Source organism: Bubalus bubalis, chromosome 12 (assembly GCF_019923935.1).
Source record: "Bubalus bubalis isolate 160015118507 breed Murrah chromosome 12, NDDB_SH_1, whole genome shotgun sequence".
NCBI lineage: Eukaryota > Metazoa > Chordata > Mammalia > Artiodactyla > Bovidae > Bubalus > Bubalus bubalis.
Genome location: NC_059168.1, coordinates 17162343 through 17176230, shown reverse-complemented (window position 1 = coordinate 17176230; position 13888 = coordinate 17162343). Strand labels below are relative to the sequence as shown.

General features: G+C 37.1%; 1 non-coding gene across 1 annotated transcript; it reads right to left on the bottom strand.

The window, feature by feature from the left end:
- Positions 1-211: 211 nt before the first annotated feature.
- LOC112578249 lies at positions 212-273 on the bottom strand. The gene has a single exon (XR_003102550.1). It is a non-coding gene; the product is annotated as a U7 small nuclear RNA (small nuclear RNA).
- Between the last annotated feature and the right edge of the window lie 13615 nt (positions 274-13888).

Sequence of the window (13888 nt, the reverse complement as noted above, 5' to 3'; positions counted from 1 at the left end):
ATACCTGGTCCAGGTGACACAATATAGATTTCAGAATGGAAATGTATCACTCTCTGTGAAGCAGATATAAAAGTACAGAAGAAAAATAAAATGATTCTGGAAAAAAGAAGTGTAAATGGAAAAGGAAAGTAGTACATTTAATTTTTTTTTCTAATTTTATGTGTTAATCAGGAGGAAAGTTAAATATTTGAAATACTGTCATTTTTTTTCCTGGAGTTTTCTGGTGCAGACTGGAAAACCTGCTAGACAAATTCTATATGAGCTTTAACACTGGAAAACTGTTATTTTACATTACTGCATCTATCTTCAAAACCACGGTCAAAAAACAAAAATGGCCTTGCCTAACATTTGAGAAGCTCTCTCTCAGTGTGCCCACACAGGTATTGCATGCATGACAGTAAACATGTTGTTCTATTAACATGTCAATGATTAAAGGAGTTTAAGAAGAGAGAATATCTGTCCGACCTCCATCCTGGTAGACACATTATGGTAGAAAACCAGGACCAGAAGCAGGAGCTAGTTTCTAAAAGTAGGATCTTTTAGGAGTTTAGGGTGAGAGATAATGGAACAATGAGGTCAGACCACATATAAGAATAGAACTTTGACCATAATCTTGTAGCCACCATTCTGGGAACCCAAACTATAGCTTCTGCAGTAAGTGGCCTAAACTAGTCAGTACTTAGGTAATGACTCCCAGCTTCCCAAATTTTTATCCCCTATCCTTGTTTCCAACTCAAGATCTACCAGAGAAATCCATATACACTCCCTAAACCCATGTCATAGGATGTTGGATTTCTAGTTAGCCCACCTCCAGGATATCCATGCCAATATCCTGTAATCAAGACATACTTGAAGACTTCCTTTTTTTCCCCCCACTGTAAAGCTTTCCCATTCTGTTGCCTGCCATTGAGTCCCTGCCAAACCAAGTGATACTGGCTGATTTTCTTGCTATAACAAGCTCTGAGTAAATAGCTTATGCTTCTCATTTAGGTGGTCTTTGCTTCCTACAAGGGACAATATATAGTCGTAGGTGTCCCCTTGCCTTCCTTTCTCCTTTATTTGAAGGAGTAAGTAGGAACTGGTAGCTCAGTGTAGATTATTAAAGGGCTCAATAAAGATAGTGAGACATTTAAGAGGAGATTTAGGAAATTGCAAGAGTCAAAAGAGTAGAGATTTCTAAAAAGGAAAGGGAGACTAATAGTACTAATTTCCACCAAAAGTTTAAGTAAACTGAAAGATAAGAAAGCTTATTTGATTTTGCATTTCATAAGCCATTGTTGAACATGAAAGAGCAATTTCAAGTGCAGTGGAAGAGAGGGAAAACAGAATAAAAGCTAAGTGTAATGTCATGGGGGTGTGGAGGCATCAATAGTAGAAATGCTTACAGAACAACAATTAAGAGATTTTTTTTTAAGACAGAGACCTTAGAATGTCATTTAGGATTGTGTAGCTCAAAGACTTAGATAGTGTTTGTTACTATGGAGATGAGATATGAAAATACTGGACTGGAGATGAGTTGGAGGGAGAAAGAAAAGACAGGATTAGAGAAACAAGAAATATGAAAATATTGCCAGAACTTAGAGAATACTTACTGCTAGAAGGAATAATAAAAGAACATAAACCAATCAAGGGAAAAGAAAAATAGATGTTTGCATCAGCAAAGGACCAAAGGAGGGATGCTAATCCCATTATGTAATTTAGCAGATGACCTAACAGAAATACAGCATTTATAAATGAAACAGGCAAGGATGTTGGAGGGCACCCAGGATAAAAGGGGTCACAGAATCCTGAGTAATGGTATATTTTTTTAGCATTACCTACTACCAGCCCAAGCCCTAAATTGTTATGACAGTTTCAGAATTATTTTAAGCAAAACTAGCTCCTGTTGAACTGATAAGTTGCTTTTTGAAATGAGTTTAAGGGTACTTAAGGAAGTAAGAAATGTCTTTAAAAGATTAGACTTTGAAGTTAGACTAGGTTCCCATTTTCAATTCCCTACTCTGCCATTTTCTGTCAGTGTAATTTTAGACAATTATTTAACAACTCTAAATCTCAATTTTTTTTTCATCTGGGAAATGCAAACAGCTATTCTACCTCATAAGAATAAAAAGTCAATGGAGTAAAGTTTTAGTATCTCACCTGGCTCAGAGCTGATGATAAAAATGAAATGTTTTTACACTTGGATAAAATATACTAGCACTGTTTCTTTGATTAAGTTTGTTGTTGTTGTTTAGTCACTAAGTCATGTCAGACTCTTTGTGACCCTATGGACTGTAGCCTGCCAGCCTCCTCTGTCCATGGGATTTTCCAGGCAAGAATACTGGAGTGGGTTGCAATTTCCTTCACTAGGGAGTCTTCCCAACCCAGGGACTGAACTCGAATCTCTTGCATCTTCTGCATTGGCACATGGATTCTTTACAACTGAGCCACCTGGAAAGCCCTTGATTATGTTTAGCAGCTTTAATATGACACACATAGAAACACAAACATACATACACACATACACCTGTACATGCATATATGTTAGTCACTCAGTCATGTCCAACCCTTTGTGACCCATGTACTGTAGCCCATCAGACTCCTCTGTCCATGGAATTCTTCAGGCTAGAACACTGCAGTGAGTAGCCATTCCCTTGTCCATCTGATCTTCCCAACCTAGGGCTCAAACCCAGGTCTCCTGCATTGCAGGCAGATTCTTTACCATCTGAGCCACCAAGAAATCACCACATGAATATATACACATATACACATAAGAGAGGCAGAACAGAAGGTATTATCACTGTTCTACACAAGAGGATGTTGAAGGTTCAAGGATGCTAAGCAATTTTTCCAGGGTCTAATATTGAATAATACAAGCAGAAATCAAATCCAAGATTTCTGATGTTCTGAAGTCTTAGAAACCTTAGATTCATAGGTAGGCTTATGAGGTTGCATTCCTCCAAGAAATGTGGGCATTCTTTCAGTGGGTCTAGAAAATCTTCGTTAAGTTTTAAAGAGAGAGCCAGAGTGAATGCCAAGAACCTCTGGTTAGGAGTAGTCACACCTTAGTCCAGTCATATACACATTCCTGCATGTTAGAGTTCAGAAGAATCTCTTATTTTGCATAAGATGAAAAATGTCTTTCCCAGTTTGCAATAGGAGAGCTCCTAATGCCAAGTCCTCTAACTAGTAATCTTATCACTATACAATCTCTATATTATTTGTCAAATACAATGCAGAAAATAGGTCTTACTGAAATAACTTGCCAAGAAAATAACTGACAAGACATTGAGAAATGGAGTCTAATGGAAAAATATTACTTGTGTTTACAATTTCACATATTTATTCCTGTATATGTTTGCCATCTTTTAAAGGAGGTTATTGTGCATTTATGACTGTTATTTACAGTATATTTATTCCTAATCTATAAACATTCTGTTGACAAATGCCAATGTCATTTGTTCTTTATGTTATAATTTCATGCATATTTTGTAAAAATAAGGAAAGTTTATAGATAATAAATCCATTTAAAATATTTTATAACATATATATTTCCCATAATAGCCAGTGAATTCCTAGAACATTTGTAAAAGACAATTATTAGTTTCTATAGATTATAAACAAAATATATTTGAAGCATCTAAAGAATATATAACATTTTTAATAAATATGAAAATAGTTGCTTATGGCATGATTTTTATGTTGAGTGTTTTTTGCATATTTAAAATATAATTTATATTTTCAAACATAAAAACTATAATGATATATAGTTTTTATATATCATTCAGCTTGCTAACTTGCTAAATTATTGATTCATATCTACAGCAAGGTATATGGGAATGCACTCATCATAATTATGAAATATAGACTTCAATTTCCTGTACCTGAGGGCTGCAATAAAATATTTTCCAAAAATATGAAAATAATAGGAAAGGAAATTTCTCCTCTAATGCTGTATCATAGTGGAATACAGGAAAGATATGCAAGGTTACTAAAAGGAATACACTCTAGGTAAGTAGAAATTAGGGATTAGCATATTTAAACAAAGAATATGTCATCCACCAAACTAGTTGCTTATTCAGAAAACAAAAAGGAAAAATCATAGAAGTAAACATGAGCTGAATCCTACCAGGCATTATTTAGAAGAAAGAAACATCTCTAAGTCAAAGAACTTAGCTTGCATTGTCCCCAGAAAAATATACACCTTATTATCTTAGACTGAGACAGTTAAATATCTAAATTATATAACTAACAACTGAGGTTCTAAATCCAAGTTGAAAAGCAGCCTTTTGCTATTTAATTTTCTTGTTGAATGCTTATAGGAGTCTTGCCTGGCAGTATCCTATTTGGTAGTCATTACCTATATGTTTGGAGAAGGCAATGGCACCCCACTCCAGTACTCTTGCCTGGAAAATCCCATGGACCGAGGAGCCTGTTAGGCTGCAGTCCATGGGGTCGCTAACAGTCGGACACGACTGATCAACTTCACTTTCACTTTTCACTTTCATGCATTGGAGAAGGAAATGGCAACCCACTCCAGTATTCTTGCCTGGAGAATCCCAGGGACGGGGGAGCCTGGTGGGCTGCCGTCTATGGGGTCGCACAGAGTCGGACACGACTGAAGCGACTTAGCAGCAGCAGCAGCAGCAGCAGCTATATGTTGCTAATGACTACATGAAATGTGGCTGATCCAAGTTGTGGTGTGCAGTAAGTGTAAAATACAGTTTGAATTTCAAAGACATAGTACAAACACTACATAAATATCTTAGTATGGTTTTATTGATTGCATGTTAAAGCTATATTTTATACATATTGTGTGAAATAAATTATAGTACTAAAGTTTGTTTCATCTGTTTCTTCTTATTTTTCTAACATGGCCTCCAAAAACATCTAAATTACATATGGGGCTCCCACTTGTGGATTGCATTATATTTATATTGGACATCACTGGTCCATACCAACAGAGAACAATAATAGCTATTCCCTACTCTGTCTATATTTTATGTTGTATGCTTGTTAAGAAGCATTCTTATTATAGATAATTTCATGGGTAGATCTGGCTATCAGGCAAGAGAAACTGGTTATGTGGATTTTAGATGCTTGGTTCCTTTACAATCTACACTTATTAAATATTTTAAAGGGAACATTTTGATTTTGAACATCAGTTTCATAAAGTTTTTTGGCCTGAATCTGCCAATAAGAGCAGCATCTACTCTTGGCATGCTAAGGAATCATATCTGAGTTTATACTACTAAGGGTCAAATCTTAAACTATGATACACTGACTATAACTATGCCATAAGATCAGCCTTTTAGAAGACAGCCAGCTGCCCAGTGTTGCCCAATCAGTAGAAATCACATCTTCTGTTTCATATGTGTTTATGTATGTATCCTATTGTTATACTTTGTTATAATTTTCTAAAATTATATAGTTTATTCTATAACTTCATACTTAGTATTTTTAATAAAACTAGTGGAGAAGGCAATGGCACCCCACTCCAGTACTCTTGCCTGGAAAATCCCATGGACAGAGGAGCCTGGAAGGCTGCAGTCCATGGGGTCACTGAGGGTCAGACACGACTGACTGACTTCACTTTCACTTTTCACTTTCACACATCGGAGAAGGAAATGGCAACCCACTCCAGTGTTCTTGCCTGGAGAGTCCCAGGGACAGGGGAGCCTGGTGGGCTGCCATCTATGGGGTTGCACAGAGTCGGACATGACTGAAGTGACTTAGCAGCAGCAGCAGTGCATAAATATAGGGCTTCCCTGGTGGCTCAGCTGGTAAAGAATCTGGCCGCAATACAGGAAGCAATGCATAAATATAGTTCAAGAGTCATTTTTTTTTTCTTAATCCTACATACATTTGCTGCTCCAAAAGATCCCCTCTTTCTTTTAATCTTTTAACTGATTATGTTTTGTTTGTTTGTTTCTCTAAATAACATGCCTATATTGCTTCTTCTTCACTTTTCAGTTTTAGTCAATATCTACGGAACTTAAGATCTTTTGCTTTCTTTTGTGAATTTCATCCCTCTACACGTACACAGAAATAGGCTCACTCATCATGTAACTCAGTTTCCCGTTCTGCCATCTTCCAAATAGTTATAATTTTGATGTGATTATAATTCACAACAAAGTGGAAGCTAATGCATATGTTTAACTCACCATCTCTAAGGGTTGTTTGAATGAGATCTTTACACTTGAAGAAAAAAAAAATCAAAGTGTGAACTTAGGGGCATTACTGCTAAGTCAGAAATCAGGATTATTAGTACACTAAGTAAGAGGCATCAATTAAAAAGAATCACATGAGCTATATCACCCCCATATTGCTTTCTCTCACCTAATTAATTATTCACTTATGACCTTGCTAAAAAGACTTTTAGAAGGTGAACCTATCAATGAAAGCTTCATGAAGGAGGTAGAGTTTTAAGGCAGTCATAGCTTTCATTGAACACAGGCCAGTGAAGTGAGATGTACAGGAAGGCAGCTCTTTAGATATCAAGATCAGCAAATCTGATGATAAAATGGATGAGATGTAACAGCCAGCTGGCTCTTCCCCCATATCCTTTCAAAGAGAGTAAGTGTTTAGACAGTGAAGAGTAGAGGGAAAAGGTTTTTCTGGTGAGTGTAACAATTATGGGTAATGAATAAAAGTGGCAAGGCACAGAACATGTTCTGTAGGGGAGTGAAGAAGGATAAAGATGTAGAAATAAAATCAAACAAGCAAAAGTGAGGAAAAGTTCTCACAAAACATCAAATTCAAATTCTGTCCAACATAGGGGTCCTTCAAATTCTTCTATAGTTTTAATAGTCAGAAAGATGGATCATTCTGATTTTTCTAAAGGCCTGCATGGGTGGAAAAATACTCTAGCAGGAACTATGTTTTGTTTTTTAAAGTAGAATTTGTCTTTCTCATATTCAATTATTGAGAGCAAGTCAACTGGTATTAACACAAAATTAATACATATATAATATATAAGGAGATACACAGTGAGATATATAGGGAGATACACAAGAAACTGAATGTCGCGTATCCTTAGGACATTGAAGTCCGGCACACATGAAACTCAATTAAAAGACTATAGTATGAGGAAACTAGGGACATTTTACTTGTGAATTTTAAAATTCTACATAATTTGCAAGCATTTAATTCTGACCAAATACTGATAATTTGTGGGGTTTTTTCACCTGTTTATTTTTTAATTAATTAATTAATTTTTTTTTTTACTTTACAATATTGTATTGGTTTTGCCATACATCAACATGCATCCACCACAGGTGTACATGTGTTTCCCATCCTGAACCCCCCTCCCACCTCCCTCCACATACTATTACTCTGGGTCATCCCAGTGCACCAGCCCCAAGCTTCCTGTATCCTGCATCGAACCTGGACTGGCGATTCATTTCTTATATGATATTATACATGTTTTAATGCCATTCTCCCAAATCATCCCCTCCTCCCTCTCCCACAGAGTCCAAAAGACTGATCTATACATCTGTGTCTCTTTTGCTATCTCGCATACAGGGTTGTCATTACCATCTTTCTAAACTCCATATATATGCGTTAGTATACTGTATTGGTGTTTTTCTTTCTGGCTTACTTCACTCTGTACAATAGGCTCCAGTTTCATCCACCTCATTAGAACTGATTCAAATGTATTCTTTTTAATTGCTGAGTAATACTCCATTGTGTATATGTACCACTGCTTTCTTATCCATTCATCTGCTGATGGACATCTAGGCTGCTTCCATGTCCTGGCTATTATAAACAGTGCTGCGATGAACATTGGAGTACATGTGTCTCTTTCAATTCTGGTTTCTGGTTTCCTCGGTGTGTATGTCCAGCAATGAGATTGCTGGATCATAAGGCAGTTCTATTTCCAGTTTTTTAAGGAATCTCCACACTGTCCTCCACAGTGGCTGTACTAGTTTGCATTCCCACCAACAGTGTAAGAGGGTTCCCTTTTCTCCACATCCTCTCCAGCATTTATTGCTTATAGACTTTTGGATCACAGCCATTCTGACTGGCATGAAATGCTACCTCATAGTGGTTTTGATTTGCATTTCTCTGACAATGAGAGATGTTGAGCATCTTTTCATGTGTTTGTTAGCCATCTGTATGTCTTCTTTGGAGGAATGTCTATTTAGTTCTTTGGCCCACTTTTTGATTGGGTCGTTTATTTTTCTGGAATTGAGCTGCAGGAGTTGCTTGTATATTTTTGAGATTAGTTGTTTGTCAGTTGCTTCATTTGCTATTATTTTCTCCCATTCTGAAGGCTGTCCTTTCACCTTGCTTATAGTTTGTTTGGTTGTGCAGAAGCTTTAAAGTTTAATTAGATCCCATTTGTTTATTTTTGCTTTTATTCCCAATATTCTGGGAGGTGGGTAATAGAGGATCCTGCTGTGATGTATGTCGGAGACTCTTTTGCCTATGTTCTCCTCTAAGAGTTTTATAGTTTCTGGTCTTATGTTTAGATCTTTAATCCATTTTGAGTTTATTTTTGTGTATGTTGGAAAAGACACTGATGCTGGGAGGGATTGGGGGCAAGAGGAGAAGGGGACGACAGAGGATGAGATGGCTGGATGGCATCATTGACTCGATGGACATTAATCTGAGTGAACTCCGGGAGTTGGTGATGTACAGGGAGGCCTGGCGTGCTGGGACTCATGGGGTCGCAAAGAGTCGGACACGACTGAGCGACTGATCTGATCTGATGGTATTAGAAAGTGTTCTAGTTTCATTTTTTTACAAGTGGTTGACCAGTTTTCCCACAACCACTTGTTAAAGAGCTTGTCTTTTCTCCAGTGTATATTCTTGCCTCCTTTGTCAAAGATAAGGTGTCCATAGGTGCATGGGTTTATCTCTGGGCTTTCTATTTTGTTCCATTGATCTATATTTCTGTCTTTCTGCCAGTACCATACTGTATTGATGACTGTTGCTTTGCAGTAGAGCCTGAAGTCAGGCAGGTTGATTTCTCCAGTTCCATTCTTCTTTCTCAAGATTGCTTTGGCTATTCGAGGTTTTTTGTATTTCCATACAAATTGTGAAATTATTTGTTCTAGCTCTCTGAAAAATACCATTGGTAACTTGATAGGGATTGCATTGAATCTATAGATTGCTTTGCATAGTATACTCATTTTCACTATATTGATTCTTCCGACTCATGGACATGGTATATTTCTGCATCTATTAGTGTCCTCTTTGATTTCTTTCACCAGTGTTTTATAGTTTTCTATATATAGGTCTTTAGTTTCTTTAGGTAGATATATTCCTAAGTATTTTATTCTTTCCGTTGCAATGGTGACTGGAATTGTTTCCTTAATTACTCTTTCTATTTTCTCATTATTAGTGTATAGGAATGCAAGGGATTTCTGCGTGTTGATTTTATATCCTGCAACTTTACTATATTCATTGATTAGTTCTAGTAATTTTCTGGTGGAGTCTTTAGGGTTTTCTATATAGAGGATCATGTTATCTGCAAACAGTGAGAGTTTTACTTCTTCTTTTCCAATTTGGATTCCTTTTATTTATTTTTCTGTTCTGATTGCTGTGGCAAAAACTTCCAAAACTATGTTGAATAGTAGTGGTGAGAGTGGGCACCCTTGTCTTGTTCCTGACTTTAGGGGAAATGCTTTCAATTTTTCACCATTGAGGATAATGTTTGCTGTGGGTTTGTCATATATAGCTTTTATTATTTTGAAGTATGTTCCTTCTATTCCTGCTTTCTGGAGAGTTTTTATCATAAATGGATGTTGAATTTTATTAGAGGCTTTCCCTGCATCTATTGAGATAATCATATGGCTTTTATTTTTCAATTTGTTAATGTGGTGTATTACATTGATTGATTTGAAGATATTGAAGAATCCTTGCATCTTCCCTGGGATAAAGCCCACTTGGTCATGGTGTATGATCTTTTTAATGTGTTGTTGGATTCTGATTGCTAGAATTTTGTTAAGGATTTTTTCATGTATGTTCATCAGTGATATTGGCCTGTAGTTCTCTTTTTTTGTGGCATCTTTGTCAGGTTTTGGTATTAGGGTGATGGTGGCCTCATAGAATGAGTTTGGAAGTTTGCCTTCCTCTGCAATTTTCTGGAAGAGTTTGAGTAGGATAGGTGTTAGCTCTTCTCTAAATTTTTGGTAGAATTCAGCTGTGAAGCCATCTGGACCTGGGCTTTTATTTGCTGGAAGATTTCTGATTACAGTTTCAATTTCCATGCTTGTGATGTGCCTGTTAAGATTTTCCATTTCTTCCTGTTTCACTTTTGGAAAGTTGTACTTTTCTAAGAATTTCTCCATTTCTTCCACGTTGTCTATTTTATTGACATATAATTGCTGATAGTAGTCTCTTATGATCCTTTGTATTTGTGTGTTGTCTGTTGTGATCTCTCCATTTTCATTTCTAATATTATTGATTTGATTTTTCTCCCTTTGTTTCTTGATGAGCCTGGCTAATGGTTTGTCAATTTTATTCATCCTTTCAAAGAACCAGCTTTTGGCTTTGTTGATTTTTGCTATGGTCTCCTTTGTTTCTTTTGCATTTATTTTTGCCCTAATTTTTAAGATTTCTTTCCTTCTACTAATTCTAGGATTCTTGATTTCTTCCTTTTCTAGGTGCTTTAGGTGTGTTTTTTAAATCATTAATATTATTCTTGGTTTCTCTGTGGGCCTGTGACAATACAGATAGCACTCTTTAAGCATTTATTAAATGCTTAGGATTTTTATTTAAATAAAAGAAGAGAAGGAAAAAGAAATAAATACTATAGAGACCTGGATGATCATATTATCAACCAATTGAGTCTATGGCTCAAGTGAGGAATGCATGCATAGTGTAATAAAACAGTCTGGCCTACTTTCTAACCAATGACATCTTTGTCAGGGTCTACTTTTTATCACAAAGGCTTAAGAAAATGAGAAATTGTTTTTCTTTACAAAGAAGTTGAAGATGATGATAATAGATAATCTTCTAGCCCTCACTGTATACCGTATATTCTTGCAATTGAATGCAGAGTACATCATGAGAAACGCTGGGCTGGATTAAGCACAAGCTGGAATCAACATTGCAAGGAGAAATATCAATAACCTCAGATATGCAGATAAGCATCTGCATGCAATGCGGGAGACCCGGGTTCGATCCCTGGATAGGGAAGATCCCCTGGAGATGGAAATGATCCCCTGGAGAAGGAAATGGCAACCTACTCCAGTATTCTTGCTGGGAGAATCCCATGGAGAGAGGAGCTTGGTAGGCTACAGTCCATAGGGTCGCAAAGAGTCCAACAGGACTGAGTGACTTCAACTTTCACGTTCATGCAGATGACACCACACTTATGGCAGAAAGTAAAGAAGAACTAAAGATCCTCTTGATGAAAGTGAAAGAAGAAAGTGAAAAAGTTGGCTTAAAACTCAATCGTCAGAAAACTAAAATCATGGCATCTGGTCCCATCACTTCATGGCAAAGAGATGGGGAAACAGTGGAAACAGCTACAAAACTTTACTTTTGGGGGCTCCAAAATCACTGCAGATGGTGACTGCAGCCATGAAATTAAGATGCTTACTCCTTAGAAGAAAAGTTATGACTTACCTAGACAGCATATTAAAAAGCAGGGGCATTACTTTGCCAACAAAGGTCCAAATAGTCAAAGCTATGGTTTTTTCAGTAGTCATGTATAGATGTGAGAGTTGGACTATAAAGAAAGCTGAGTGCCGAAGAACTGATGCTTTTGAACTGTGGTGTTGGATAAGACTCTTGAGAGTCCCTTGGAATGCAAGGAGATCCAACCTGTCCATTCTAAAGGAAATCAGTCCTAAATGTTCATTGGAAGGACTGATGTTCTGGCTGAAACGCCAATACTTTGGCCACCTGATGGGAAGAACTGACTCATTTGAAAAACCATGATGCTGGGAAAGATTGTAGGTGGAAGGAGAAGGGGATGGCAGAGGATAAGATGGCTGGATGGCATCACCAACTCATGAGTTTGAATAAACTCCGGGAGTTGGTGATGGACAGGGAGGCCTGGCGTGCAGCAGTCCATGGGGTTGCAAAGAGTTGGACATGATTGAACGACTGAACTGAACTGATACATAGCTAACATTGTATGGAAGACTTGCAAAGAAATCTATCCTCTGAAAGTCTTTTTTTTTAAAGAACAGCAACAATTTTCAAAACAACCATTTAGTTTTATAGTTGTTAGTATAGTGTTTGGTATGAATCAGAATATTTGTCAAATGCAGATTGTGCTATTTGAAGGTGTATTGAGGGGATACTTGGGAATTCTTGATATGGGGATTCATCTGGAACACTTTGGAGGAAATCTTTGACAACTTTAGCTTTGACAACTAAAATGAAGTACATTGTTTGATAAACAACTGCTGGATTCCATAAGCAAGTGGTCTATTTTATTATAATAGGAAAATGATAGATGTTAGAGCAGTCATCTTTATGTTTGTCTTTTTTGTTGGTTCCATGGGGTTGTTTGGATAAACTACTAATAGGTGAATATTTGTCAGTGTGATTTTGTTCTGTTTCTTTTCCCCTTGCTTTAAGCTCAAATTCATTAAATTAATAGTACAGAAGGAAGTCAGGATAGAATAGCTGGTTGATAAAAATCTAAGAAATGTCACTGGCCAAATAAACATTTTTCAGGGATGCATTCTTGAGTATAGTCTTGGAGAGAAGGCATACTACACAAAGAGCAAATAGCTCTTCTCTTAATTTCATTCTAAGGGCAGAACTCAGCATGTGTTCTTTGATAAAAATAGCATTCTCATACTCTAATGATTTAGGAACGATAGCTTGATGCACAGTTCCAAAACCAGCAAAGTTATAAAATAAGATGAATGGAAAACTGATGATTTATCATTATTGAAGCAATCCTCCTGTTGCCTAAGTCAGTAAATGAATAGTTTTCCAAATTCAATGTTTCTTTCTCAGCCCGTTTTCTCCTGCACATCTCTATGGGTCTTAGGATGTTTCTCCTCCTCCTGATTCATGGAACATGTATGTTTGCCATACTTCATTCTATTTGTTCTCTTATAGAATTATGTGTAGCTTATTCTATGAGTCTTTCTCATTCTATTTACATTGCAAGATGCTTAAATCATATAAAATTATAAGAATCTGTTTTGTTACAGGCAAACTGCCTTTGAGAGGCAGTTCACTGAAATATACTTAGCTATTTTAACTATACATATCTATGTATGCAATGGCACCCCACTCCAGTACTCTTGCCTGGAAAATCCCATGGACGGAGGAGCCTGGTAGGCTGGAGTCCATGGAGTCGCTAAGAGTCAAACACGACTGAGCGACTTCACTTTCACTTTTCACTTTCATGCATTGGAGAAGGAAATGGCAACCCACTCCAGTGTTCTTGCCTGGAGAATCCCAGGGACGGGGGAGCCTGGTGGGCTGCCATCTATGGGGTCGCACAGAGTCGGACATGTTGAAGTGACTTAGCAGCATGTATATTTGGTATAGATATAATATAGATAGATAGTGTATTTATATATTTTTGTTGTTCAGTTGCTAAATCGTGTCTGATTCTTTGAGACCTCATAGACTGCACCAGGCCAACTTCCCTGTCCTTCACTATCTCCCAGAGTTTGCTCAAACTCATGTGCATTGAGTCAACGATGCCATCCACCCATCTCATCCTCTATCACACCCTCTTTCTCCTGCCCTCAATGTTTCGCAGCATCATTGTCTTTTCCGGTGAGTCAGTTCTTCCCATCAGGTGGCCAAAATATTGGAGCTTCAGCTTCAGCATCAGTCCTTCCAATGAATATTCAGGGTTGATTTTCTTTAGGATTGACTGGTTTGATCTTTTTGCTGTCCAAGAGACTCTCAAGAGTCTTCTCTAGCACCACAGTTCAAAAGCATCAATTCTTTGGCACTTAGCTTTCTTTATGGTCCA